This window comes from Ambystoma mexicanum, chromosome 6p, assembly GCF_040938575.1.
Source record: "Ambystoma mexicanum isolate Mex_15411 chromosome 6p, UKY_AmexF1_1, whole genome shotgun sequence".
NCBI classification, from domain to species: Eukaryota; Metazoa; Chordata; class Amphibia; order Caudata; family Ambystomatidae; genus Ambystoma; species Ambystoma mexicanum.
The window spans coordinates 30,929,360-30,956,536 of record NC_090935.1 but is presented as its reverse complement, the minus strand read 5'-3'; the positions used below and the strand labels follow the sequence as shown (position 1 = coordinate 30,956,536).

Below are 27,177 nucleotides of genomic sequence, written 5' to 3'. Positions count from 1 at the left end.
GCCTGGGTGATGGGTGCTGTGTGCCTGGACGCATCACAATAGTCCCACAAGCCAGAGAAAAGCCAGAGGGCCTGTGAGGGTTTGCTTGGGGGGGGCCCTGTTGAATTCCAGGATAGGCAAGGTGAGGCAGCGGCCTAGTGCGCGGACCCCCGAGAGCCCCGGATTGCTGCTGCCCCCGCCTTCAAGCCAGAGATGCATTTTCAAACCGATGTAAGTTTACGTTTGGCTGCTGGCTTCAGCGACGGTGGCTTCAAAGTCCCGCCGGGTCTGCTTTCCTTTGGTAGGGCCAGGAAGCCTCTTACAACAGGTATTGGCTGCCTGTCGCCTGCTTTTATCAACTGTGCCAGGACGTGAGCCTTGTGTGTTACAAAATCAGGACAGCAGGCATTGCAGTGGCTCCTGCTTCAGAAAGGCACCTTGAAGAACAGCACTAGGAGCTAACGGAGGGCACCAGGGGTATGGGGGCCAGTGGTGCAATGGATAAGGCGCCTGACTAGGAGTCAGAAGGTTGTGGGTTCCACTGCCATCCGGCTGGGCTCCCAACTCTGTGCTTTGTTTCTTTGAATTACATTTAAATTCCCTTGGCCTTCACTGCTCGCAATAGACTTTTGATTTTATGTGGGGCGGGCCCGGTTGCACAGCAAGGAAACACCAGGCGCCATCTCGAAGCACCACCAGTAGGGGTCCCTCCAGAAGGCCCCAACAAGCAGCAGATGATTTCTATGCATGTGTGCGTCCTGTCCTTCAATGGGTGGGGGTTGGCTTGTGTTGGACACAGTCCCAGGGCAGCCCTTCACGTCCCTGATCGGCCAGAGACCTCTCTGGTGAGCGCCGCAGGCGAGCCTTCTCGGGACCTCAGCAACTGAGGGGCACATTTCCAAATGAGGGAGACATTTCCAGAAAGCGCACCAGGGAACGGCTCAGCCTCTGCTTCGTGGCCTAACCCAGCCTGGTCCTTCTCCAACCATCTGGGAGCTGTCCAAAAGCCGGTGGGCCTGGCGGAATGGGCTCCCAGCAGGCCCTGGCTGACTGGTGATTTGCATACACACAGACACACGCACGCACGCACACTCTCTCTCGTGCTATCTGCTGCCTTTCAGACCCTGCCACCCCTCGCTTGCTTTAAAGGAGCAGTTGGCGAATGACACTGAGCAAAGAATGCACAAGTGGGTAAAGAGATCACACACCTAGAGGCAGCCAGCTCTCATGAAGAGTAGGGCCTAGAAGCAGTGAAGCTTGAGGGGCTGTGCGCTCTTTGCCATGAGCCCCTAGAGGCGGATCATATAGAAAGCGCTATATAGAAATGAGCAGCCAGCAGAGGACAAGGCAGCCGCTCTCGGTGCAGCACAGCACAGAGAGGATCAAGAGAAACGGGAAGGGCTTCCGCGGCAGCGAGCAAGCACAAGACCAGCACGGGAGCGGGGCCCCTTTTATTCTGTCAATAAAAGGTATTTCTCTCCTGGCACGCACGTGTCTAAAAATATGGAACGCTTCACGAATTTGCGTGTCATCCTTGCGCAGGGGCCATGCTAATCTTCTCTGTATCGTTCCAATTTTAGTATATGTGCTGCCGAAGCGAGCACACACTTGGGGCTGAACTGGCCAGTGTATAAAAGCCAGCGCATCGGCTGCCTATTGACCTAGGTTGACTTGTTATGCTCTAACTTTGGCAAGAAACTGTTTGGTTCTGGGGCCGGTATGGAACCAAGAGGCAAAGACCAACGACCCAAGCTTCCTCGCTGCTGGTTTGGCCCAAAAGGAAAGGTTCCGTGTGCTTGGCTATTGCAATGCAGGAAGAAAGGATCATGGTCCAGGCTGCATGCAAAGTGGCACCTCCCGTCATAATGCCTGGGTGATGGGTGCTGTGTGCCTGGACGCATCACAATAGTCCCACAAGCCAGAGAAAAGCCAGAGGGCCTGTGAGGGTTTGCTTGGGGGGGGGCCCTGTTGAATTCCAGGATAGGCAAGGTGAGGCAGCGGCCTAGTGCGCGGACCCCCGAGAGCCCCGGATTGCTGCTGCCCCCGCCTTCAAGCCAGAGATGCATTTTCAAACCGATGTAAGTTTACGTTAGGCTGCTTGCTTCAGCGACGGTGGCTTCAAAGTCCCGCCGGGTCTGCTTTCCTTTGGTAGGGCCAGGAAGCCTCTTACAACAGGTATTGGCTGCCTGTCGCCTGCTTTTATCAACTGTGCCAGGACGTGAGCCTTGTGTGTTACAAAATCAGGACAGCAGGCATTGCAGTGGCTCCTGCTTCAGAAAGGCACCTTGAAGAACAGCACTAGGAGCTAACGGAGGGCACCAGGGGTATGGGGGCCAGTGGTGCAATGGATAAGGCGCCTGACTAGGAGTCAGAAGGTTGTGGGTTCCACTGCCATCCGGCTGGGCTCCCAACTCTGTGCTTTGTTTCTTTGAATTACATTTAAATTCCCTTGGCCTTCACTGCTCGCAATAGACTTTTGATTTTATGTGGGGCGGGCCCGGTTGCACAGCAAGGAAACACCAGGCGCCATCTCGAAGCACCACCAGTAGGGGTCCCTCCAGAAGGCCCCAACAAGCAGCAGATGATTTCTATGCATGTGTGCGTCCTGTCCTTCAATGGGTGGGGGTTGGCTTGTGTTGGACACAGTCCCAGGGCAGCCCTTCACGTCCCTGATCGGCCACGATCGGCCAGAGACCTCTCTGTGAGCGCCGCAGGCGAGCCTTCTCGGGACCTCAGCAACTGAGGGGCACATTTCCAAATGAGGGAGACATTTCCAGAAAGCGCACCAGGGAACGGCTCGGCCTCTGCTCCGTGGCCCAACCCAGCCTGGTCCTTCTCCAACCATCTGGGAGCTGTCCAAAAGCCGGTGGGCCTGGCGGAATGGGCTCCCAGCAGGCCCTGGCTGACTGGTGATTTGCATACACACAGACACACGCACGCACGCACACTCTCTCTCGTGCTATCTGCTGCCTTTCAGACCCTGCCACCCCTCGCTTGCTTTAAAGGAGCAGTTGGCAAATGACACTGAGCAAAGAATGCACAAGTGGGTAAAGAGATCACACACCTAGAGGCAGCCAGCTCTCATGAAGAGTAGGGCCTAGAAGCAGTGAAGCTTGAGGGGCTGTGCGCTCTTTGCCATGAGCCCCTAGAGGCGGATCATATAGAAAGCGCTATATAGAAATGAGCAGCCAGCAGAGGACAAGGCAGCCGCTCTTGGTGCAGCACAGAGAGGATCAAGAGAAACGGGAAGGGCTTCCGCGGCAGCGAGCAAGCACAAGACCAGCACGGGAGCGGGGCCCCTTTTATTCTGTCAATAAAAGGTATTTCTCTCCTGGCACGCACGTGTCTAAAAATATGGAACGCTTCACGAATTTGCGTGTCATCCTTGCGCAGGGGCCATGCTAATCTTCTCTGTATCGTTCCAATTTTAGTATATGTGCTGCCGAAGCGAGCACACACTTGGGGCTGAACTGGCCAGTGTATAAAAGCCAGCGCATCGGCTGCCTATTGACCTAGGTTGACTTGTTATGCTCTAACTTTGGCAAGAAACTGTTTGGTTCTGGGGCCGGGATGGAACCAAGAGGCAAAGACCAACGACCCAAGCTTCCTCGCTGCTGGTTTGGCCCAAAAGGAAAGGTTCCGTGTGCTTGGCTATTGCAATGCAGGAAGAAAGGATCATGGTCCAGGCTGCATGCAAAGTGGCACCTCCCGTCATAATGCCTGGGTGATGGGTGCTGTGTGCCTGGACGCATCACAATAGTCCCACAAGCCAGAGAAAAGCCAGAGGGCCTGTGAGGGTTTGCTTGGGGGGGGCCCTGTTGAATTCCAGGATAGGCAAGGTGAGGCAGCGGCCTAGTGCGCGGACCCCCGAGAGCCCCGGATTGCTGCTGCCCCCGCCTTCAAGCAAGAGATGCATTTTCAAACCGATGTAAGTTTACGTTTGGCTGCTGGCTTCAGCGACGGTGGCTTCAAAGTCCCGCCGGGTCTGCTTTCCTTTGGTAGGGCCAGGAAGCCTCTTACAACAGGTATTGGCTGCCTGTCGCCTGCTTTTATCAACTGTGCCAGGACGTGAGCCTTGTGTGTTACAAAATCAGGACAGCAGGCATTGCAGTGGCTCCTGCTTCAGAAAGGCACCTTGAAGAACAGCACTAGGAGCTAACGGAGGGCACCAGGGGTATGGGGGCCAGTGGTGCAATGGATAAGGCGCCTGACTAGGAGTCAGAAGGTTGTGGGTTCCACTGCCATCCGGCTGGGCTCCCAACTCTGTGCTTTGTTTCTTTGAATTACATTTAAATTCCCTTGGCCTTCACTGCTCGCAATAGACTTTTGATTTTATGTGGGGCGGGCCGGGTTGCACAGCAAGGAAACACCAGGCGCCATCTCGAAGCACCACCAGTAGGGGTCCCTCCAGAAGGCCCCAACAAGCAGCAGATGATTTCTATGCATGTGTGCGTCCTGTCCTTCAATGGGTGGGGGTTGGCTTGTGTTGGACACAGTCCCAGGGCAGCCCTTCACGTCCCTGATCGGCCACGATCGGCCAGAGACCTCTCTGTGAGCGCCGCAGGCGAGCCTTCTCGGGACCTCAGCAACTGAGGGGCACATTTCCAAATGAGGGAGACATTTCCAGAAAGCGCACCAGGGAACGGCTCAGCCTCTGCTTCGTGGCCTAACCCAGCCTGGTCCTTCTCCAACCATCTGGGAGCTGTCCAAAAGCCGGTGGGCCTGGCGGAATGGGCTCCCAGCAGGCCCTGGCTGACTGGTGATTTGCATACACACAGACACACGCACGCACGCACACTCTCTCTCGTGCTATCTGCTGCCTTTCAGACCCTGCCACCCCTCGCTTGCTTTAAAGGAGCAGTTGGCGAATGACACTGAGCAAAGAATGCACAAGTGGGTAAAGAGATCACACACCTAGAGGCAGCCAGCTCTCATGAAGAGTAGGGCCTAGAAGCAGTGAAGCTTGAGGGGCTGTGCGCTCTTTGCCATGAGCCCCTAGAGGCGGATCATATAGAAAGCGCTATATAGAAATGAGCAGCCAGCAGAGGACAAGGCAGCCGCTCTCGGTGCAGCACAGCACAGAGAGGATCAAGAGAAACGGGAAGGGCTTCCGCGGCAGCGAGCAAGCACAAGACCAGCACGGGAGCGGGGCCCCTTTTATTCTGTCAATAAAAGGTATTTCTCTCCTGGCACGCACGTGTCTAAAAATATGGAACGCTTCACGAATTTGCGTGTCATCCTTGCGCAGGGGCCATGCTAATCTTCTCTGTATCGTTCCAATTTTAGTATATGTGCTGCCGAAGCGAGCACACACTTGGGGCTGAACTGGCCAGTGTATAAAAGCCAGCGCATCGGCTGCCTATTGACCTAGGTTGACTTGTTATGCTCTAACTTTGGCAAGAAACTGTTTGGTTCTGGGGCCGGTATGGAACCAAGAGGCAAAGACCAACGACCCAAGCTTCCTCGCTGCTGGTTTGGCCCAAAAGGAAAGGTTCCGTGTGCTTGGCTATTGCAATGCAGGAAGAAAGGATCATGGTCCAGGCTGCATGCAAAGTGGCACCTCCCGTCATAATGCCTGGGTGATGGGTGCTGTGTGCCTGGACGCATCACAATAGTCCCACAAGCCAGAGAAAAGCCAGAGGGCCTGTGAGGGTTTGCTTGGGGGGGGCCCTGTTGAATTCCAGGATAGGCAAGGTGAGGCAGCGGCCTAGTGCGCGGACCCCCGAGAGCCCCGGATTGCTGCTGCCCCCGCCTTCAAGCCAGAGATGCATTTTCAAACCGATGTAAGTTTACGTTTGGCTGCTGGCTTCAGCGACGGTGGCTTCAAAGTCCCGCCGGGTCTGCTTTCCTTTGGTAGGGCCAGGAAGCCTCTTACAACAGGTATTGGCTGCCTGTCGCCTGCTTTTATCAACTGTGCCAGGACGTGAGCCTTGTGTTTTACAAAATCAGGACAGCAGGCATTGCAGTGGCTCCTGCTTCAGAAAGGCACCTTGAAGAACAGCACTAGGAGCTAACGGAGGGCACCAGGGGTATGGGGGCCAGTGGTGCAATGGATAAGGCGCCTGACTAGGAGTCAGAAGGTTGTGGGTTCCACTGCCATCCGGCTGGGCTCCCAACTCTGTGCTTTGTTTCTTTGAATTACATTTAAATTCCCTTGGCCTTCACTGCTCGCAATAGACTTTTGATTTTATGTGGGGCGGGCCCGGTTGCACAGCAAGGAAACACCAGGCGCCATCTCGAAGCACCACCAGTAGGGGTCCCTCCAGAAGGCCCCAACAAGCAGCAGATGATTTCTATGCATGTGTGCGTCCTGTCCTTCAATGGGTGGGGGTTGGCTTGTGTTGGACACAGTCCCAGGGCAGCCCTTCACGTCCCTGATCGGCCACGATCGGCCAGAGACCTCTCTGGTGAGCGCCGCAGGCGAGCCTTCTCGGGACCTCAGCAACTGAGGGGCACATTTCCAAATGAGGGAGACATTTCCAGAAAGCGCACCAGGGAACGGCTCGGCCTCTGCTTCGTGGCCTAACCCAGCCTGGTCCTTCTCCAACCATCTGGGAGCTGTCCAAAAGCCGGTGGGCCTGGCGGAATGGGCTCCCAGCAGGCCCTGGCTGACTGGTGATTTGCATACACACAGACACACGCACGCACGCACACTCTCTCTCGTGCTATCTGCTGCCTTTCAGACCCTGCCACCCCTCGCTTGCTTTAAAGGAGCAGTTGGCGAATGACACTGAGCAAAGAATGCACAAGTGGGTAAAGAGATCACACACCTAGAGGCAGCCAGCTCTCATGAAGAGTAGGGCCTAGAAGCAGTGAAGCTTGAGGGGCTGTGCGCTCTTTGCCATGAGCCCCTAGAGGCGGATCATATAGAAAGCGCTATATAGAAATGAGCAGCCAGCAGAGGACAAGGCAGCCGCTCTCGGCGCAGCACAGCACAGAGAGGATCAAGAGAAACGGGAAGGGCTTCCGCGGCAGCGAGCAAGCACAAGACCAGCACGGGAGCGGGGCCCCTTTTATTCTGTCAATAAAAGGTATTTCTCTCCTGGCACGCACGTGTCTAAAAATATGGAACGCTTCACGAATTTGCGTGTCATCCTTGCGCAGGGGCCATGCTAATCTTCTCTGTATCGTTCCAATGTTAGTATATGTGCTGCCGAAGCGAGCACACACTTGGGGCTGAACTGGCCAGTGTATAAAAGCCAGCGCATCGGCTGCCTATTGACCTAGGTTGACTTGTTATGCTCTAACTTTGGCAAGAAACTGTTTGGTTCTGGGGCCGGTATGGAACCAAGAGGCAAAGACCAACGACCCAAGCTTCCTCGCTGCTGGTTTGGCCCAAAAGGAAAGGTTCCGTGTGCTTGGCTATTGCAATGCAGGAAGAAAGGATCATGGTCCAGGCTGCATGCAAAGTGGCACCTCCCGTCATAATGCCTGGGTGATGGGTGCTGTGTGCCTGGACGCATCACAATAGTCCCACAAGCCAGAGAAAAGCCAGAGGGCCTGTGAGGGTTTGCTTGGGGGGGGCCCTGTTGAATTCCAGGATAGGCAAGGTGAGGCAGCGGCCTAGTGCGCGGACCCCCGAGAGCCCCGGATTGCTGCTGCCCCCGCCTTCAAGCCAGAGATGCATTTTCAAACCGATGTAAGTTTACGTTTGGCTGCTGGCTTCAGCGACGGTGGCTTCAAAGTCCCGCCGGGTCTGCTTTCCTTTGGTAGGGCCAGGAAGCCTCTTACAACAGGTATTGGCTGCCTGTCGCCTGCTTTTATCAACTGTGCCAGGACGTGAGCCTTGTGTGTTACAAAATCAGGACAGCAGGCATTGCAGTGGCTCCTGCTTCAGAAAGGCACCTTGAAGAACAGCACTAGGAGCTAACGGAGGGCACCAGGGGTATGGGGGCCAGTGGTGCAATGGATAAGGCGCCTGACTAGGAGTCAGAAGGTTGTGGGTTCCACTGCCATCCGGCTGGGCTCCCAACTCTGTGCTTTGTTTCTTTGAATTACATTTAAATTCCCTTGGCCTTCACTGCTCGCAATAGACTTTTGATTTTATGTGGGGCGGGCCCGGTTGCACAGCAAGGAAACACCAGGCGCCATCTCGAAGCACCACCAGTAGGGGTCCCTCCAGAAGGCCCCAACAAGCAGCAGATGATTTCTATGCATGTGTGCGTCCTGTCCTTCAATGGGTGGGGGTTGGCTTGTGTTGGACACAGTCCCAGGGCAGCCCTTCACGTCCCTGATCGGCCAGAGACCTCTCTGGTGAGCGCCGCAGGCGAGCCTTCTCGGGACCTCAGCAACTGAGGGGCACATTTCCAAATGAGGGAGACATTTCCAGAAAGCGCACCAGGGAACGGCTCAGCCTCTGCTTCGTGGCCTAACCCAGCCTGGTCCTTCTCCAACCATCTGGGAGCTGTCCAAAAGCCGGTGGGCCTGGCGGAATGGGCTCCCAGCAGGCCCTGGCTGACTGGTGATTTGCATACACACAGACACACGCACGCACGCACACTCTCTCTCGTGCTATCTGCTGCCTTTCAGACCCTGCCACCCCTCGCTTGCTTTAAAGGAGCAGTTGGCGAATGACACTGAGCAAAGAATGCACAAGTGGGTAAAGAGATCACACACCTAGAGGCAGCCAGCTCTCATGAAGAGTAGGGCCTAGAAGCAGTGAAGCTTGAGGGGCTGTGCGCTCTTTGCCATGAGCCCCTAGAGGCGGATCATATAGAAAGCGCTATATAGAAATGAGCAGCCAGCAGAGGACAAGGCAGCCGCTCTCGGTGCAGCACAGCACAGAGAGGATCAAGAGAAACGGGAAGGGCTTCCGCGGCAGCGAGCAAGCACAAGACCAGCACGGGAGCGGGGCCCCTTTTATTCTGTCAATAAAAGGTATTTCTCTCCTGGCACGCACGTGTCTAAAAATATGGAACGCTTCACGAATTTGCGTGTCATCCTTGCGCAGGGGCCATGCTAATCTTCTCTGTATCGTTCCAATTTTAGTATATGTGCTGCCGAAGCGAGCACACACTTGGGGCTGAACTGGCCAGTGTATAAAAGCCAGCGCATCGGCTGCCTATTGACCTAGGTTGACTTGTTATGCTCTAACTTTGGCAAGAAACTGTTTGGTTCTGGGGCCGGTATGGAACCAAGAGGCAAAGACCAACGACCCAAGCTTCCTCGCTGCTGGTTTGGCCCAAAAGGAAAGGTTCCGTGTGCTTGGCTATTGCAATGCAGGAAGAAAGGATCATGGTCCAGGCTGCATGCAAAGTGGCACCTCCCGTCATAATGCCTGGGTGATGGGTGCTGTGTGCCTGGACGCATCACAATAGTCCCACAAGCCAGAGAAAAGCCAGAGGGCCTGTGAGGGTTTGCTTGGGGGGGGCCCTGTTGAATTCCAGGATAGGCAAGGTGAGGCAGCGGCCTAGTGCGCGGACCCCCGAGAGCCCCGGATTGCTGCTGCCCCCGCCTTCAAGCCAGAGATGCATTTTCAAACCGATGTAAGTTTACGTTAGGCTGCTTGCTTCAGCGACGGTGGCTTCAAAGTCCCGCCGGGTCTGCTTTCCTTTGGTAGGGCCAGGAAGCCTCTTACAACAGGTATTGGCTGCCTGTCGCCTGCTTTTATCAACTGTGCCAGGACGTGAGCCTTGTGTGTTACAAAATCAGGACAGCAGGCATTGCAGTGGCTCCTGCTTCAGAAAGGCACCTTGAAGAACAGCACTAGGAGCTAACGGAGGGCACCAGGGGTATGGGGGCCAGTGGTGCAATGGATAAGGCGCCTGACTAGGAGTCAGAAGGTTGTGGGTTCCACTGCCATCCGGCTGGGCTCCCAACTCTGTGCTTTGTTTCTTTGAATTACATTTAAATTCCCTTGGCCTTCACTGCTCGCAATAGACTTTTGATTTTATGTGGGGCGGGCCCGGTTGCACAGCAAGGAAACACCAGGCGCCATCTCGAAGCACCACCAGTAGGGGTCCCTCCAGAAGGCCCCAACAAGCAGCAGATGATTTCTATGCATGTGTGCGTCCTGTCCTTCAATGGGTGGGGGTTGGCTTGTGTTGGACACAGTCCCAGGGCAGCCCTTCACGTCCCTGATCGGCCACGATCGGCCAGAGACCTCTCTGTGAGCGCCGCAGGCGAGCCTTCTCGGGACCTCAGCAACTGAGGGGCACATTTCCAAATGAGGGAGACATTTCCAGAAAGCGCACCAGGGAACGGCTCGGCCTCTGCTCCGTGGCCCAACCCAGCCTGGTCCTTCTCCAACCATCTGGGAGCTGTCCAAAAGCCGGTGGGCCTGGCGGAATGGGCTCCCAGCAGGCCCTGGCTGACTGGTGATTTGCATACACACAGACACACGCACGCACGCACACTCTCTCTCGTGCTATCTGCTGCCTTTCAGACCCTGCCACCCCTCGCTTGCTTTAAAGGAGCAGTTGGCAAATGACACTGAGCAAAGAATGCACAAGTGGGTAAAGAGATCACACACCTAGAGGCAGCCAGCTCTCATGAAGAGTAGGGCCTAGAAGCAGTGAAGCTTGAGGGGCTGTGCGCTCTTTGCCATGAGCCCCTAGAGGCGGATCATATAGAAAGCGCTATATAGAAATGAGCAGCCAGCAGAGGACAAGGCAGCCGCTCTTGGTGCAGCACAGAGAGGATCAAGAGAAACGGGAAGGGCTTCCGCGGCAGCGAGCAAGCACAAGACCAGCACGGGAGCGGGGCCCCTTTTATTCTGTCAATAAAAGGTATTTCTCTCCTGGCACGCACGTGTCTAAAAATATGGAACGCTTCACGAATTTGCGTGTCATCCTTGCGCAGGGGCCATGCTAATCTTCTCTGTATCGTTCCAATTTTAGTATATGTGCTGCCGAAGCGAGCACACACTTGGGGCTGAACTGGCCAGTGTATAAAAGCCAGCGCATCGGCTGCCTATTGACCTAGGTTGACTTGTTATGCTCTAACTTTGGCAAGAAACTGTTTGGTTCTGGGGCCGGGATGGAACCAAGAGGCAAAGACCAACGACCCAAGCTTCCTCGCTGCTGGTTTGGCCCAAAAGGAAAGGTTCCGTGTGCTTGGCTATTGCAATGCAGGAAGAAAGGATCATGGTCCAGGCTGCATGCAAAGTGGCACCTCCCGTCATAATGCCTGGGTGATGGGTGCTGTGTGCCTGGACGCATCACAATAGTCCCACAAGCCAGAGAAAAGCCAGAGGGCCTGTGAGGGTTTGCTTGGGGGGGGCCCTGTTGAATTCCAGGATAGGCAAGGTGAGGCAGCGGCCTAGTGCGCGGACCCCCGAGAGCCCCGGATTGCTGCTGCCCCCGCCTTCAAGCAAGAGATGCATTTTCAAACCGATGTAAGTTTACGTTTGGCTGCTGGCTTCAGCGACGGTGGCTTCAAAGTCCCGCCGGGTCTGCTTTCCTTTGGTAGGGCCAGGAAGCCTCTTACAACAGGTATTGGCTGCCTGTCGCCTGCTTTTATCAACTGTGCCAGGACGTGAGCCTTGTGTGTTACAAAATCAGGACAGCAGGCATTGCAGTGGCTCCTGCTTCAGAAAGGCACCTTGAAGAACAGCACTAGGAGCTAACGGAGGGCACCAGGGGTATGGGGGCCAGTGGTGCAATGGATAAGGCGCCTGACTAGGAGTCAGAAGGTTGTGGGTTCCACTGCCATCCGGCTGGGCTCCCAACTCTGTGCTTTGTTTCTTTGAATTACATTTAAATTCCCTTGGCCTTCACTGCTCGCAATAGACTTTTGATTTTATGTGGGGCGGGCCGGGTTGCACAGCAAGGAAACACCAGGCGCCATCTCGAAGCACCACCAGTAGGGGTCCCTCCAGAAGGCCCCAACAAGCAGCAGATGATTTCTATGCATGTGTGCGTCCTGTCCTTCAATGGGTGGGGGTTGGCTTGTGTTGGACACAGTCCCAGGGCAGCCCTTCACGTCCCTGATCGGCCACGATCGGCCAGAGACCTCTCTGTGAGCGCCGCAGGCGAGCCTTCTCGGGACCTCAGCAACTGAGGGGCACATTTCCAAATGAGGGAGACATTTCCAGAAAGCGCACCAGGGAACGGCTCAGCCTCTGCTTCGTGGCCTAACCCAGCCTGGTCCTTCTCCAACCATCTGGGAGCTGTCCAAAAGCCGGTGGGCCTGGCGGAATGGGCTCCCAGCAGGCCCTGGCTGACTGGTGATTTGCATACACACAGACACACGCACGCACGCACACTCTCTCTCGTGCTATCTGCTGCCTTTCAGACCCTGCCACCCCTCGCTTGCTTTAAAGGAGCAGTTGGCGAATGACACTGAGCAAAGAATGCACAAGTGGGTAAAGAGATCACACACCTAGAGGCAGCCAGCTCTCATGAAGAGTAGGGCCTAGAAGCAGTGAAGCTTGAGGGGCTGTGCGCTCTTTGCCATGAGCCCCTAGAGGCGGGTCATATAGAAAGCGCTATATAGAAATGAGCAGCCAGCAGAGGACAAGGCAGCCGCTCTCGGTGCAGCACAGCACAGAGAGGATCAAGAGAAACGGGAAGGGCTTCCGCGGCAGCGAGCAAGCACAAGACCAGCACGGGAGCGGGGCCCCTTTTATTCTGTCAATAAAAGGTATTTCTCTCCTGGCACGCACGTGTCTAAAAATATGGAACGCTTCACGAATTTGCGTGTCATCCTTGCGCAGGGGCCATGCTAATCTTCTCTGTATCGTTCCAATTTTAGTATATGTGCTGCCGAAGCGAGCACACACTTGGGGCTGAACTGGCCAGTGTATAAAAGCCAGCGCATCGGCTGCCTATTGACCTAGGTTGACTTGTTATGCTCTAACTTTGGCAAGAAACTGTTTGGTTCTGGGGCCGGTATGGAACCAAGAGGCAAAGACCAACGACCCAAGCTTCCTCGCTGCTGGTTTGGCCCAAAAGGAAAGGTTCCGTGTGCTTGGCTATTGCAATGCAGGAAGAAAGGATCATGGTCCAGGCTGCATGCAAAGTGGCACCTCCCGTCATAATGCCTGGGTGATGGGTGCTGTGTGCCTGGACGCATCACAATAGTCCCACAAGCCAGAGAAAAGCCAGAGGGCCTGTGAGGGTTTGCTTGGGGGGGGCCCTGTTGAATTCCAGGATAGGCAAGGTGAGGCAGCGGCCTAGTGCGCGGACCCCCGAGAGCCCCGGATTGCTGCTGCCCCCGCCTTCAAGCCAGAGATGCATTTTCAAACCGATGTAAGTTTACGTTTGGCTGCTGGCTTCAGCGACGGTGGCTTCAAAGTCCCGCCGGGTCTGCTTTCCTTTGGTAGGGCCAGGAAGCCTCTTACAACAGGTATTGGCTGCCTGTCGCCTGCTTTTATCAACTGTGCCAGGACGTGAGCCTTGTGTTTTACAAAATCAGGACAGCAGGCATTGCAGTGGCTCCTGCTTCAGAAAGGCACCTTGAAGAACAGCACTAGGAGCTAACGGAGGGCACCAGGGGTATGGGGGCCAGTGGTGCAATGGATAAGGCGCCTGACTAGGAGTCAGAAGGTTGTGGGTTCCACTGCCATCCGGCTGGGCTCCCAACTCTGTGCTTTGTTTCTTTGAATTACATTTAAATTCCCTTGGCCTTCACTGCTCGCAATAGACTTTTGATTTTATGTGGGGCGGGCCCGGTTGCACAGCAAGGAAACACCAGGCGCCATCTCGAAGCACCACCAGTAGGGGTCCCTCCAGAAGGCCCCAACAAGCAGCAGATGATTTCTATGCATGTGTGCGTCCTGTCCTTCAATGGGTGGGGGTTGGCTTGTGTTGGACACAGTCCCAGGGCAGCCCTTCACGTCCCTGATCGGCCACGATCGGCCAGAGACCTCTCTGGTGAGCGCCGCAGGCGAGCCTTCTCGGGACCTCAGCAACTGAGGGGCACATTTCCAAATGAGGGAGACATTTCCAGAAAGCGCACCAGGGAACGGCTCGGCCTCTGCTTCGTGGCCTAACCCAGCCTGGTCCTTCTCCAACCATCTGGGAGCTGTCCAAAAGCCGGTGGGCCTGGCGGAATGGGCTCCCAGCAGGCCCTGGCTGACTGGTGATTTGCATACACACAGACACACGCACGCACGCACACTCTCTCTCGTGCTATCTGCTGCCTTTCAGACCCTGCCACCCCTCGCTTGCTTTAAAGGAGCAGTTGGCGAATGACACTGAGCAAAGAATGCACAAGTGGGTAAAGAGATCACACACCTAGAGGCAGCCAGCTCTCATGAAGAGTAGGGCCTAGAAGCAGTGAAGCTTGAGGGGCTGTGCGCTCTTTGCCATGAGCCCCTAGAGGCGGATCATATAGAAAGCGCTATATAGAAATGAGCAGCCAGCAGAGGACAAGGCAGCCGCTCTTGGTGCAGCACAGAGAGGATCAAGAGAAACGGGAAGGGCTTCCGCGGCAGCGAGCAAGCACAAGACCAGCACGGGAGCGGGGCCCCTTTTATTCTGTCAATAAAAGGTATTTCTCTCCTGGCACGCACGTGTCTAAAAATATGGAACGCTTCACGAATTTGCGTGTCATCCTTGCGCAGGGGCCATGCTAATCTTCTCTGTATCGTTCCAATTTTAGTATATGTGCTGCCGAAGCGAGCACACACTTGGGGCTGAACTGGCCAGTGTATAAAAGCCAGCGCATCGGCTGCCTATTGACCTAGGTTGACTTGTTATGCTCTAACTTTGGCAAGAAACTGTTTGGTTCTGGGGCCGGGATGGAACCAAGAGGCAAAGACCAACGACCCAAGCTTCCTCGCTGCTGGTTTGGCCCAAAAGGAAAGGTTCCGTGTGCTTGGCTATTGCAATGCAGGAAGAAAGGATCATGGTCCAGGCTGCATGCAAAGTGGCACCTCCCGTCATAATGCCTGGGTGATGGGTGCTGTGTGCCTGGACGCATCACAATAGTCCCACAAGCCAGAGAAAAGCCAGAGGGCCTGTGAGGGTTTGCTTGGGGGGGGCCCTGTTGAATTCCAGGATAGGCAAGGTGAGGCAGCGGCCTAGTGCGCGGACCCCCGAGAGCCCCGGATTGCTGCTGCCCCCGCCTTCAAGCAAGAGATGCATTTTCAAACCGATGTAAGTTTACGTTTGGCTGCTGGCTTCAGCGACGGTGGCTTCAAAGTCCCGCCGGGTCTGCTTTCCTTTGGTAGGGCCAGGAAGCCTCTTACAACAGGTATTGGCTGCCTGTCGCCTGCTTTTATCAACTGTGCCAGGACGTGAGCCTTGTGTGTTACAAAATCAGGACAGCAGGCATTGCAGTGGCTCCTGCTTCAGAAAGGCACCTTGAAGAACAGCACTAGGAGCTAACGGAGGGCACCAGGGGTATGGGGGCCAGTGGTGCAATGGATAAGGCGCCTGACTAGGAGTCAGAAGGTTGTGGGTTCCACTGCCATCCGGCTGGGCTCCCAACTCTGTGCTTTGTTTCTTTGAATTACATTTAAATTCCCTTGGCCTTCACTGCTCGCAATAGACTTTTGATTTTATGTGGGGCGGGCCGGGTTGCACAGCAAGGAAACACCAGGCGCCATCTCGAAGCACCACCAGTAGGGGTCCCTCCAGAAGGCCCCAACAAGCAGCAGATGATTTCTATGCATGTGTGCGTCCTGTCCTTCAATGGGTGGGGGTTGGCTTGTGTTGGACACAGTCCCAGGGCAGCCCTTCACGTCCCTGATCGGCCACGATCGGCCAGAGACCTCTCTGTGAGCGCCGCAGGCGAGCCTTCTCGGGACCTCAGCAACTGAGGGGCACATTTCCAAATGAGGGAGACATTTCCAGAAAGCGCACCAGGGAACGGCTCAGCCTCTGCTTCGTGGCCTAACCCAGCCTGGTCCTTCTCCAACCATCTGGGAGCTGTCCAAAAGCCGGTGGGCCTGGCGGAATGGGCTCCCAGCAGGCCCTGGCTGACTGGTGATTTGCATACACACAGACACACGCACGCACGCACACTCTCTCTCGTGCTATCTGCTGCCTTTCAGACCCTGCCACCCCTCGCTTGCTTTAAAGGAGCAGTTGGCGAATGACACTGAGCAAAGAATGCACAAGTGGGTAAAGAGATCACACACCTAGAGGCAGCCAGCTCTCATGAAGAGTAGGGCCTAGAAGCAGTGAAGCTTGAGGGGCTGTGCGCTCTTTGCCATGAGCCCCTAGAGGCGGATCATATAGAAAGCGCTATATAGAAATGAGCAGCCAGCAGAGGACAAGGCAGCCGCTCTCGGTGCAGCACAGCACAGAGAGGATCAAGAGAAACGGGAAGGGCTTCCGCGGCAGCGAGCAAGCACAAGACCAGCACGGGAGCGGGGCCCCTTTTATTCTGTCAATAAAAGGTATTTCTCTCCTGGCACGCACGTGTCTAAAAATATGGAACGCTTCACGAATTTGCGTGTCATCCTTGCGCAGGGGCCATGCTAATCTTCTCTGTATCGTTCCAATTTTAGTATATGTGCTGCCGAAGCGAGCACACACTTGGGGCTGAACTGGCCAGTGTATAAAAGCCAGCGCATCGGCTGCCTATTGACCTAGGTTGACTTGTTATGCTCTAACTTTGGCAAGAAACTGTTTGGTTCTGGGGCCGGTATGGAACCAAGAGGCAAAGACCAACGACCCAAGCTTCCTCGCTGCTGGTTTGGCCCAAAAGGAAAGGTTCCGTGTGCTTGGCTATTGCAATGCAGGAAGAAAGGATCATGGTCCAGGCTGCATGCAAAGTGGCACCTCCCGTCATAATGCCTGGGTGATGGGTGCTGTGTGCCTGGACGCATCACAATAGTCCCACAAGCCAGAGAAAAGCCAGAGGGCCTGTGAGGGTTTGCTTGGGGGGGGCCCTGTTGAATTCCAGGATAGGCAAGGTGAGGCAGCGGCCTAGTGCGCGGACCCCCGAGAGCCCCGGATTGCTGCTGCCCCCGCCTTCAAGCCAGAGATGCATTTTCAAACCGATGTAAGTTTACGTTTGGCTGCTGGCTTCAGCGACGGTGGCTTCAAAGTCCCGCCGGGTCTGCTTTCCTTTGGTAGGGCCAGGAAGCCTCTTACAACAGGTATTGGCTGCCTGTCGCCTGCTTTTATCAACTGTGCCAGGACGTGAGCCTTGTGTTTTACAAAATCAGGACAGCAGGCATTGCAGTGGCTCCTGCTTCAGAAAGGCACCTTGAAGAACAGCACTAGGAGCTAACGGAGGGCACCAGGGGTATGGGGGCCAGTGGTGCAATGGATAAGGCGCCTGACTAGGAGTCAGAAGGTTGTGGGTTCCACTGCCATCCGGCTGGGCTCCCAACTCTGTGCTTTGTTTCTTTGAATTACATTTAAATTCCCTTGGCCTTCACTGCTCGCAATAGACTTTTGATTTTATGTGGGGCGGGCCCGGTTGCACAGCAAGGAAACACCAGGCGCCATCTCGAAGCACCACCAGTAGGGGTCCCTCCAGAAGGCCCCAACAAGCAGCAGATGATTTCTATGCATGTGTGCGTCCTGTCCTTCAATGGGTGGGGGTTGGCTTGTGTTGGACACAGTCCCAGGGCAGCCCTTCACGTCCCTGATCGGCCACGATCGGCCAGAGACCTCTCTGGTGAGCGCCGCAGGCGAGCCTTCTCGGGACCTCAGCAACTGAGGGGCACATTTCCAAATGAGGGAGACATTTCCAGAAAGCGCACCAGGGAACGGCTCGGCCTCTGCTTCGTGGCCTAACCCAGCCTGGTCCTTCTCCAACCATCTGGGAGCTGTCCAAAAGCCGGTGGGCCTGGCGGAATGGGCTCCCAGCAGGCCCTGGCTGACTGGTGATTTGCATACACACAGACACACGCACGCACGCACACTCTCTCTCGTGCTATCTGCTGCCTTTCAGACCCTGCCACCCCTCGCTTGCTTTAAAGGAGCAGTTGGCGAATGACACTGAGCAAAGAATGCACAAGTGGGTAAAGAGATCACACACCTAGAGGCAGCCAGCTCTCATGAAGAGTAGGGCCTAGAAGCAGTGAAGCTTGAGGGGCTGTGCGCTCTTTGCCATGAGCCCCTAGAGGCGGATCATATAGAAAGCGCTATATAGAAATGAGCAGCCAGCAGAGGACAAGGCAGCCGCTCTCGGCGCAGCACAGCACAGAGAGGATCAAGAGAAACGGGAAGGGCTTCCGCGGCAGCGAGCAAGCACAAGACCAGCACGGGAGCGGGGCCCCTTTTATTCTGTCAATAAAAGGTATTTCTCTCCTGGCACGCACGTGTCTAAAAATATGGAACGCTTCACGAATTTGCGTGTCATCCTTGCGCAGGGGCCATGCTAATCTTCTCTGTATCGTTCCAATGTTAGTATATGTGCTGCCGAAGCGAGCACACACTTGGGGCTGAACTGGCCAGTGTATAAAAGCCAGCGCATCGGCTGCCTATTGACCTAGGTTGACTTGTTATGCTCTAACTTTGGCAAGAAACTGTTTGGTTCTGGGGCCGGTATGGAACCAAGAGGCAAAGACCAACGACCCAAGCTTCCTCGCTGCTGGTTTGGCCCAAAAGGAAAGGTTCCGTGTGCTTGGCTATTGCAATGCAGGAAGAAAGGATCATGGTCCAGGCTGCATGCAAAGTGGCACCTCCCGTCATAATGCCTGGGTGATGGGTGCTGTGTGCCTGGACGCATCACAATAGTCCCACAAGCCAGAGAAAAGCCAGAGGGCCTGTGAGGGTTTGCTTGGGGGGGGCCCTGTTGAATTCCAGGATAGGCAAGGTGAGGCAGCGGCCTAGTGCGCGGACCCCCGAGAGCCCCGGATTGCTGCTGCCCCCGCCTTCAAGCCAGAGATGCATTTTCAAACCGATGTAAGTTTACGTTTGGCTGCTGGCTTCAGCGACGGTGGCTTCAAAGTCCCGCCGGGTCTGCTTTCCTTTGGTAGGGCCAGGAAGCCTCTTACAACAGGTATTGGCTGCCTGTCGCCTGCTTTTATCAACTGTGCCAGGACGTGAGCCTTGTGTGTTACAAAATCAGGACAGCAGGCATTGCAGTGGCTCCTGCTTCAGAAAGGCACCTTGAAGAACAGCACTAGGAGCTAACGGAGGGCACCAGGGGTATGGGGGCCAGTGGTGCAATGGATAAGGCGCCTGACTAGGAGTCAGAAGGTTGTGGGTTCCACTGCCATCCGGCTGGGCTCCCAACTCTGTGCTTTGTTTCTTTGAATTACATTTAAATTCCCTTGGCCTTCACTGCTCGCAATAGACTTTTGATTTTATGTGGGGCGGGCCCGGTTGCACAGCAAGGAAACACCAGGCGCCATCTCGAAGCACCACCAGTAGGGGTCCCTCCAGAAGGCCCCAACAAGCAGCAGATGATTTCTATGCATGTGTGCGTCCTGTCCTTCAATGGGTGGGGGTTGGCTTGTGTTGGACACAGTCCCAGGGCAGCCCTTCACGTCCCTGATCGGCCAGAGACCTCTCTGGTGAGCGCCGCAGGCGAGCCTTCTCGGGACCTCAGCAACTGAGGGGCACATTTCCAAATGAGGGAGACATTTCCAGAAAGCGCACCAGGGAACGGCTCAGCCTCTGCTTCGTGGCCTAACCCAGCCTGGTCCTTCTCCAACCATCTGGGAGCTGTCCAAAAGCCGGTGGGCCTGGCGGAATGGGCTCCCAGCAGGCCCTGGCTGACTGGTGATTTGCATACACACAGACACACGCACGCACGCACACTCTCTCTCGTGCTATCTGCTGCCTTTCAGACCCTGCCACCCCTCGCTTGCTTTAAAGGAGCAGTTGGCGAATGACACTGAGCAAAGAATGCACAAGTGGGTAAAGAGATCACACACCTAGAGGCAGCCAGCTCTCATGAAGAGTAGGGCCTAGAAGCAGTGAAGCTTGAGGGGCTGTGCGCTCTTTGCCATGAGCCCCTAGAGGCGGATCATATAGAAAGCGCTATATAGAAATGAGCAGCCAGCAGAGGACAAGGCAGCCGCTCTCGGTGCAGCACAGCACAGAGAGGATCAAGAGAAACGGGAAGGGCTTCCGCGGCAGCGAGCAAGCACAAGACCAGCACGGGAGCGGGGCCCCTTTTATTCTGTCAATAAAAGGTATTTCTCTCCTGGCACGCACGTGTCTAAAAATATGGAACGCTTCACGAATTTGCGTGTCATCCTTGCGCAGGGGCCATGCTAATCTTCTCTGTATCGTTCCAATTTTAGTATATGTGCTGCCGAAGCGAGCACACACTTGGGGCTGAACTGGCCAGTGTATAAAAGCCAGCGCATCGGCTGCCTATTGACCTAGGTTGACTTGTTATGCTCTAACTTTGGCAAGAAACTGTTTGGTTCTGGGGCCGGTATGGAACCAAGAGGCAAAGACCAACGACCCAAGCTTCCTCGCTGCTGGTTTGGCCCAAAAGGAAAGGTTCCGTGTGCTTGGCTATTGCAATGCAGGAAGAAAGGATCATGGTCCAGGCTGCATGCAAAGTGGCACCTCCCGTCATAATGCCTGGGTGATGGGTGCTGTGTGCCTGGACGCATCACAATAGTCCCACAAGCCAGAGAAAAGCCAGAGGGCCTGTGAGGGTTTGCTTGGGGGGGGCCCTGTTGAATTCCAGGATAGGCAAGGTGAGGCAGCGGCCTAGTGCGCGGACCCCCGAGAGCCCCGGATTGCTGCTGCCCCCGCCTTCAAGCCAGAGATGCATTTTCAAACCGATGTAAGTTTACGTTAGGCTGCTTGCTTCAGCGACGGTGGCTTCAAAGTCCCGCCGGGTCTGCTTTCCTTTGGTAGGGCCAGGAAGCCTCTTACAACAGGTATTGGCTGCCTGTCGCCTGCTTTTATCAACTGTGCCAGGACGTGAGCCTTGTGTGTTACAAAATCAGGACAGCAGGCATTGCAGTGGCTCCTGCTTCAGAAAGGCACCTTGAAGAACAGCACTAGGAGCTAACGGAGGGCACCAGGGGTATGGGGGCCAGTGGTGCAATGGATAAGGCGCCTGACTAGGAGTCAGAAGGTTGTGGGTTCCACTGCCATCCGGCTGGGCTCCCAACTCTGTGCTTTGTTTCTTTGAATTACATTTAAATTCCCTTGGCCTTCACTGCTCGCAATAGACTTTTGATTTTATGTGGGGCGGGCCCGGTTGCACAGCAAGGAAACACCAGGCGCCATCTCGAAGCACCACCAGTAGGGGTCCCTCCAGAAGGCCCCAACAAGCAGCAGATGATTTCTATGCATGTGTGCGTCCTGTCCTTCAATGGGTGGGGGTTGGCTTGTGTTGGACACAGTCCCAGGGCAGCCCTTCACGTCCCTGATCGGCCACGATCGGCCAGAGACCTCTCTGTGAGCGCCGCAGGCGAGCCTTCTCGGGACCTCAGCAACTGAGGGGCACATTTCCAAATGAGGGAGACATTTCCAGAAAGCGCACCAGGGAACGGCTCGGCCTCTGCTCCGTGGCCCAACCCAGCCTGGTCCTTCTCCAACCATCTGGGAGCTGTCCAAAAGCCGGTGGGCCTGGCGGAATGGGCTCCCAGCAGGCCCTGGCTGACTGGTGATTTGCATACACACAGACACACGCACGCACGCACACTCTCTCTCGTGCTATCTGCTGCCTTTCAGACCCTGCCACCCCTCGCTTGCTTTAAAGGAGCAGTTGGCAAATGACACTGAGCAAAGAATGCACAAGTGGGTAAAGAGATCACACACCTAGAGGCAGCCAGCTCTCATGAAGAGTAGGGCCTAGAAGCAGTGAAGCTTGAGGGGCTGTGCGCTCTTTGCCATGAGCCCCTAGAGGCGGATCATATAGAAAGCGCTATATAGAAATGAGCAGCCAGCAGAGGACAAGGCAGCCGCTCTTGGTGCAGCACAGAGAGGATCAAGAGAAACGGGAAGGGCTTCCGCGGCAGCGAGCAAGCACAAGACCAGCACGGGAGCGGGGCCCCTTTTATTCTGTCAATAAAAGGTATTTCTCTCCTGGCACGCACGTGTCTAAAAATATGGAACGCTTCACGAATTTGCGTGTCATCCTTGCGCAGGGGCCATGCTAATCTTCTCTGTATCGTTCCAATTTTAGTATATGTGCTGCCGAAGCGAGCACACACTTGGGGCTGAACTGGCCAGTGTATAAAAGCCAGCGCATCGGCTGCCTATTGACCTAGGTTGACTTGTTATGCTCTAACTTTGGCAAGAAACTGTTTGGTTCTGGGGCCGGGATGGAACCAAGAGGCAAAGACCAACGACCCAAGCTTCCTCGCTGCTGGTTTGGCCCAAAAGGAAAGGTTCCGTGTGCTTGGCTATTGCAATGCAGGAAGAAAGGATCATGGTCCAGGCTGCATGCAAAGTGGCACCTCCCGTCATAATGCCTGGGTGATGGGTGCTGTGTGCCTGGACGCATCACAATAGTCCCACAAGCCAGAGAAAAGCCAGAGGGCCTGTGAGGGTTTGCTTGGGGGGGGCCCTGTTGAATTCCAGGATAGGCAAGGTGAGGCAGCGGCCTAGTGCGCGGACCCCCGAGAGCCCCGGATTGCTGCTGCCCCCGCCTTCAAGCAAGAGATGCATTTTCAAACCGATGTAAGTTTACGTTTGGCTGCTGGCTTCAGCGACGGTGGCTTCAAAGTCCCGCCGGGTCTGCTTTCCTTTGGTAGGGCCAGGAAGCCTCTTACAACAGGTATTGGCTGCCTGTCGCCTGCTTTTATCAACTGTGCCAGGACGTGAGCCTTGTGTGTTACAAAATCAGGACAGCAGGCATTGCAGTGGCTCCTGCTTCAGAAAGGCACCTTGAAGAACAGCACTAGGAGCTAACGGAGGGCACCAGGGGTATGGGGGCCAGTGGTGCAATGGATAAGGCGCCTGACTAGGAGTCAGAAGGTTGTGGGTTCCACTGCCATCCGGCTGGGCTCCCAACTCTGTGCTTTGTTTCTTTGAATTACATTTAAATTCCCTTGGCCTTCACTGCTCGCAATAGACTTTTGATTTTATGTGGGGCGGGCCGGGTTGCACAGCAAGGAAACACCAGGCGCCATCTCGAAGCACCACCAGTAGGGGTCCCTCCAGAAGGCCCCAACAAGCAGCAGATGATTTCTATGCATGTGTGCGTCCTGTCCTTCAATGGGTGGGGGTTGGCTTGTGTTGGACACAGTCCCAGGGCAGCCCTTCACGTCCCTGATCGGCCACGATCGGCCAGAGACCTCTCTGTGAGCGCCGCAGGCGAGCCTTCTCGGGACCTCAGCAACTGAGGGGCACATTTCCAAATGAGGGAGACATTTCCAGAAAGCGCACCAGGGAACGGCTCAGCCTCTGCTTCGTGGCCTAACCCAGCCTGGTCCTTCTCCAACCATCTGGGAGCTGTCCAAAAGCCGGTGGGCCTGGCGGAATGGGCTCCCAGCAGGCCCTGGCTGACTGGTGATTTGCATACACACAGACACACGCACGCACGCACACTCTCTCTCGTGCTATCTGCTGCCTTTCAGACCCTGCCACCCCTCGCTTGCTTTAAAGGAGCAGTTGGCGAATGACACTGAGCAAAGAATGCACAAGTGGGTAAAGAGATCACACACCTAGAGGCAGCCAGCTCTCATGAAGAGTAGGGCCTAGAAGCAGTGAAGCTTGAGGGGCTGTGCGCTCTTTGCCATGAGCCCCTAGAGGCGGATCATATAGAAAGCGCTATATAGAAATGAGCAGCCAGCAGAGGACAAGGCAGCCGCTCTCGGTGCAGCACAGCACAGAGAGGATCAAGAGAAACGGGAAGGGCTTCCGCGGCAGCGAGCAAGCACAAGACCAGCACGGGAGCGGGGCCCCTTTTATTCTGTCAATAAAAGGTATTTCTCTCCTGGCACGCACGTGTCTAAAAATATGGAACGCTTCACGAATTTGCGTGTCATCCTTGCGCAGGGGCCATGCTAATCTTCTCTGTATCGTTCCAATTTTAGTATATGTGCTGCCGAAGCGAGCACACACTTGGGGCTGAACTGGCCAGTGTATAAAAGCCAGCGCATCGGCTGCCTATTGACCTAGGTTGACTTGTTATGCTCTAACTTTGGCAAGAAACTGTTTGGTTCTGGGGCCGGTATGGAACCAAGAGGCAAAGACCAACGACCCAAGCTTCCTCGCTGCTGGTTTGGCCCAAAAGGAAAGGTTCCGTGTGCTTGGCTATTGCAATGCAGGAAGAAAGGATCATGGTCCAGGCTGCATGCAAAGTGGCACCTCCCGTCATAATGCCTGGGTGATGGGTGCTGTGTGCCTGGACGCATCACAATAGTCCCACAAGCCAGAGAAAAGCCAGAGGGCCTGTGAGGGTTTGCTTGGGGGGGGCCCTGTTGAATTCCAGGATAGGCAAGGTGAGGCAGCGGCCTAGTGCGCGGACCCCCGAGAGCCCCGGATTGCTGCTGCCCCCGCCTTCAAGCCAGAGATGCATTTTCAAACCGATGTAAGTTTACGTTTGGCTGCTGGCTTCAGCGACGGTGGCTTCAAAGTCCCGCCGGGTCTGCTTTCCTTTGGTAGGGCCAGGAAGCCTCTTACAACAGGTATTGGCTGCCTGTCGCCTGCTTTTATCAACTGTGCCAGGACGTGAGCCTTGTGTTTTACAAAATCAGGACAGCAGGCATTGCAGTGGCTCCTGCTTCAGAAAGGCACCTTGAAGAACAGCACTAGGAGCTAACGGAGGGCACCAGGGGTATGGGGGCCAGTGGTGCAATGGATAAGGCGCCTGACTAGGAGTCAGAAGGTTGTGGGTTCCACTGCCATCCGGCTGGGCTCCCAACTCTGTGCTTTGTTTCTTTGAATTACATTTAAATTCCCTTGGCCTTCACTGCTCGCAATAGACTTTTGATTTTATGTGGGGCGGGCCCGGTTGCACAGCAAGGAAACACCAGGCGCCATCTCGAAGCACCACCAGTAGGGGTCCCTCCAGAAGGCCCCAACAAGCAGCAGATGATTTCTATGCATGTGTGCGTCCTGTCCTTCAATGGGTGGGGGTTGGCTTGTGTTGGACACAGTCCCAGGGCAGCCCTTCACGTCCCTGATCGGCCACGATCGGCCAGAGACCTCTCTGGTGAGCGCCGCAGGCGAGCCTTCTCGGGACCTCAGCAACTGAGGGGCACATTTCCAAATGAGGGAGACATTTCCAGAAAGCGCACCAGGGAACGGCTCGGCCTCTGCTTCGTGGCCTAACCCAGCCTGGTCCTTCTCCAACCATCTGGGAGCTGTCCAAAAGCCGGTGGGCCTGGCGGAATGGGCTCCCAGCAGGCCCTGGCTGACTGGTGATTTGCATACACACAGACACACGCACGCACGCACACTCTCTCTCGTGCTATCTGCTGCCTTTCAGACCCTGCCACCCCTCGCTTGCTTTAAAGGAGCAGTTGGCGAATGACACTGAGCAAAGAATGCACAAGTGGGTAAAGAGATCACACACCTAGAGGCAGCCAGCTCTCATGAAGAGTAGGGCCTAGAAGCAGTGAAGCTTGAGGGGCTGTGCGCTCTTTGCCATGAGCCCCTAGAGGCGGATCATATAGAAAGCGCTATATAGAAATGAGCAGCCAGCAGAGGACAAGGCAGCCGCTCTCGGTGCAGCACAGCACAGAGAGGATCAAGAGAAACGGGAAGGGCTTCCGCGGCAGCGAGCAAGCACAAGACCAGCACGGGAGCGGGGCCCCTTTTATTCTGTCAATAAAAGGTATTTCTCTCCTGGCACGCACGTGTCTAAAAATATGGAACGCTTCACGAATTTGCGTGTCATCCTTGCGCAGGGGCCATGCTAATCTTCTCTGTATCGTTCCAATTTTAGTATATGTGCTGCCGAAGCGAGCACACACTTGGGGCTGAACTGGCCAGTGTATAAAAGCCAGCGCATCGGCTGCCTATTGACCTAGGTTGACTTGTTATGCTCTAACTTTGGCAAGAAACTGTTTGGTTCTGGGGCCGGTATGGAACCAAGAGGCAAAGACCAACGACCCAAGCTTCCTCGCTGCTGGTTTGGCCCAAAAGGAAAGGTTCCGTGTGCTTGGCTATTGCAATGCAGGAAGAAAGGATCATGGTCCAGGCTGCATGCAAAGTGGCACCTCCCGTCATAATGCCTGGGTGATGGGTGCTGTGTGCCTGGACGCATCACAATAGTCCCACAAGCCAGAGAAAAGCCAGAGGGCCTGTGAGGGTTTGCTTGGGGGGGGCCCTGTTGAATTCCAGGATAGGCAAGGTGAGGCAGCGGCCTAGTGCGCGGACCCCCGAGAGCCCCGGATTGCTGCTGCCCCCGCCTTCAAGCCAGAGATGCATTTTCAAACCGATGTAAGTTTACGTTTGGCTGCTGGCTTCAGCGACGGTGGCTTCAAAGTCCCGCCGGGTCTGCTTTCCTTTGGTAGGGCCAGGAAGCCTCTTACAACAGGTATTGGCTGCCTGTCGCCTGCTTTTATCAACTGTGCCAGGACGTGAGCCTTGTGTGTTACAAAATCAGGACAGCAGGCATTGCAGTGGCTCCTGCTTCAGAAAGGCACCTTGAAGAACAGCACTAGGAGCTAACGGAGGGCACCAGGGGTATGGGGGCCAGTGGTGCAATGGATAAGGCGCCTGACTAGGAGTCAGAAGGTTGTGGGTTCCACTGCCATCCGGCTGGGCTCCCAACTCTGTGCTTTGTTTCTTTGAATTACATTTAAATTCCCTTGGCCTTCACTGCTCGCAATAGACTTTTGATTTTATGTGGGGCGGGCCCGGTTTCACAGCAAGGAAACACCAGGCGCCATCTCGAAGCACCACCAGTAGGGGTCCCTCCAGAAGGCCCCAACAAGCAGCAGATGATTTCTATGCATGTGTGCGTCCTGTCCTTCAATGGGTGGGGGTTGGCTTGTGTTGGACACAGTCCCAGGGCAGCCCTTCACGTCCCTGATCGGCCACGATCGGCCAGAGACCTCTCTGTGAGCGCCGCAGGCGAGCCTTCTCGGGACCTCAGCAACTGAGGGGCACATTTCCAAATGAGGGAGACATTTCCAGAAAGCGCACCAGGGAACGGCTCAGCCTCTGCTTCGTGGCCTAACCCAGCCTGGTCCTTCTCCAACCATCTGGGAGCTGTCCAAAAGCCGGTGGGCCTGGCGGAATGGGCTCCCAGCAGGCCCTGGCTGACTGGTGATTTGCATACACACAGACACACGCACGCACGCACACTCTCTCTCGTGCTATCTGCTGCCTTTCAGACCCTGCCACCCCTCGCTTGCTTTAAAGGAGCAGTTGGCGAATGACACTGAGCAAAGAATGCACAAGTGGGTAAAGAGATCACACACCTAGAGGCAGCCAGCTCTCATGAAGAGTAGGGCCTAGAAGCAGTGAAGCTTGA

General features: G+C 55.4%; 14 non-coding genes across 14 annotated transcripts; all 14 read right to left on the bottom strand.

The window, feature by feature from the left end:
- Positions 1–1,476: 1,476 nt before the first annotated feature.
- On the bottom strand, positions 1,477–1,583 carry LOC138512053 (U6 spliceosomal RNA). Its single transcript, XR_011280926.1, has one exon. It is a non-coding gene; the product is annotated as a U6 spliceosomal RNA (small nuclear RNA).
- A 1,744-nt stretch (positions 1,584–3,327) lies between these two features.
- On the bottom strand, positions 3,328–3,434 carry LOC138512052 (U6 spliceosomal RNA). The gene has a single exon (XR_011280925.1). It is a non-coding gene; the product is annotated as a U6 spliceosomal RNA (small nuclear RNA).
- A 1,748-nt stretch (positions 3,435–5,182) lies between these two features.
- LOC138512051 (U6 spliceosomal RNA) lies at positions 5,183–5,289 on the bottom strand. The gene has a single exon (XR_011280924.1). It is a non-coding gene; the product is annotated as a U6 spliceosomal RNA (small nuclear RNA).
- A 1,749-nt stretch (positions 5,290–7,038) lies between these two features.
- Positions 7,039–7,145, bottom strand: LOC138512342 (U6 spliceosomal RNA). Its single transcript, XR_011281187.1, has one exon. It is a non-coding gene; the product is annotated as a U6 spliceosomal RNA (small nuclear RNA).
- A 1,739-nt stretch (positions 7,146–8,884) lies between these two features.
- On the bottom strand, positions 8,885–8,991 carry LOC138512050 (U6 spliceosomal RNA). Its single transcript, XR_011280923.1, has one exon. It is a non-coding gene; the product is annotated as a U6 spliceosomal RNA (small nuclear RNA).
- Positions 8,992–10,734: 1,743 nt separating this feature from the next.
- LOC138512048 (U6 spliceosomal RNA) lies at positions 10,735–10,841 on the bottom strand. The gene has a single exon (XR_011280922.1). It is a non-coding gene; the product is annotated as a U6 spliceosomal RNA (small nuclear RNA).
- A 1,748-nt stretch (positions 10,842–12,589) lies between these two features.
- LOC138512047 (U6 spliceosomal RNA) lies at positions 12,590–12,696 on the bottom strand. Its single transcript, XR_011280921.1, has one exon. It is a non-coding gene; the product is annotated as a U6 spliceosomal RNA (small nuclear RNA).
- Positions 12,697–14,440: 1,744 nt separating this feature from the next.
- LOC138512046 (U6 spliceosomal RNA) lies at positions 14,441–14,547 on the bottom strand. Its single transcript, XR_011280920.1, has one exon. It is a non-coding gene; the product is annotated as a U6 spliceosomal RNA (small nuclear RNA).
- A 1,748-nt stretch (positions 14,548–16,295) lies between these two features.
- LOC138512045 (U6 spliceosomal RNA) lies at positions 16,296–16,402 on the bottom strand. Its single transcript, XR_011280919.1, has one exon. It is a non-coding gene; the product is annotated as a U6 spliceosomal RNA (small nuclear RNA).
- A 1,749-nt stretch (positions 16,403–18,151) lies between these two features.
- Positions 18,152–18,258, bottom strand: LOC138512341 (U6 spliceosomal RNA). Its single transcript, XR_011281186.1, has one exon. It is a non-coding gene; the product is annotated as a U6 spliceosomal RNA (small nuclear RNA).
- Positions 18,259–19,997: 1,739 nt separating this feature from the next.
- Positions 19,998–20,104, bottom strand: LOC138512044 (U6 spliceosomal RNA). Its single transcript, XR_011280918.1, has one exon. It is a non-coding gene; the product is annotated as a U6 spliceosomal RNA (small nuclear RNA).
- A 1,743-nt stretch (positions 20,105–21,847) lies between these two features.
- On the bottom strand, positions 21,848–21,954 carry LOC138512043 (U6 spliceosomal RNA). The gene has a single exon (XR_011280917.1). It is a non-coding gene; the product is annotated as a U6 spliceosomal RNA (small nuclear RNA).
- A 1,748-nt stretch (positions 21,955–23,702) lies between these two features.
- Positions 23,703–23,809, bottom strand: LOC138512042 (U6 spliceosomal RNA). Its single transcript, XR_011280916.1, has one exon. It is a non-coding gene; the product is annotated as a U6 spliceosomal RNA (small nuclear RNA).
- Positions 23,810–25,558: 1,749 nt separating this feature from the next.
- Positions 25,559–25,665, bottom strand: LOC138512041 (U6 spliceosomal RNA). The gene has a single exon (XR_011280915.1). It is a non-coding gene; the product is annotated as a U6 spliceosomal RNA (small nuclear RNA).
- Between the last annotated feature and the right edge of the window lie 1,512 nt (positions 25,666–27,177).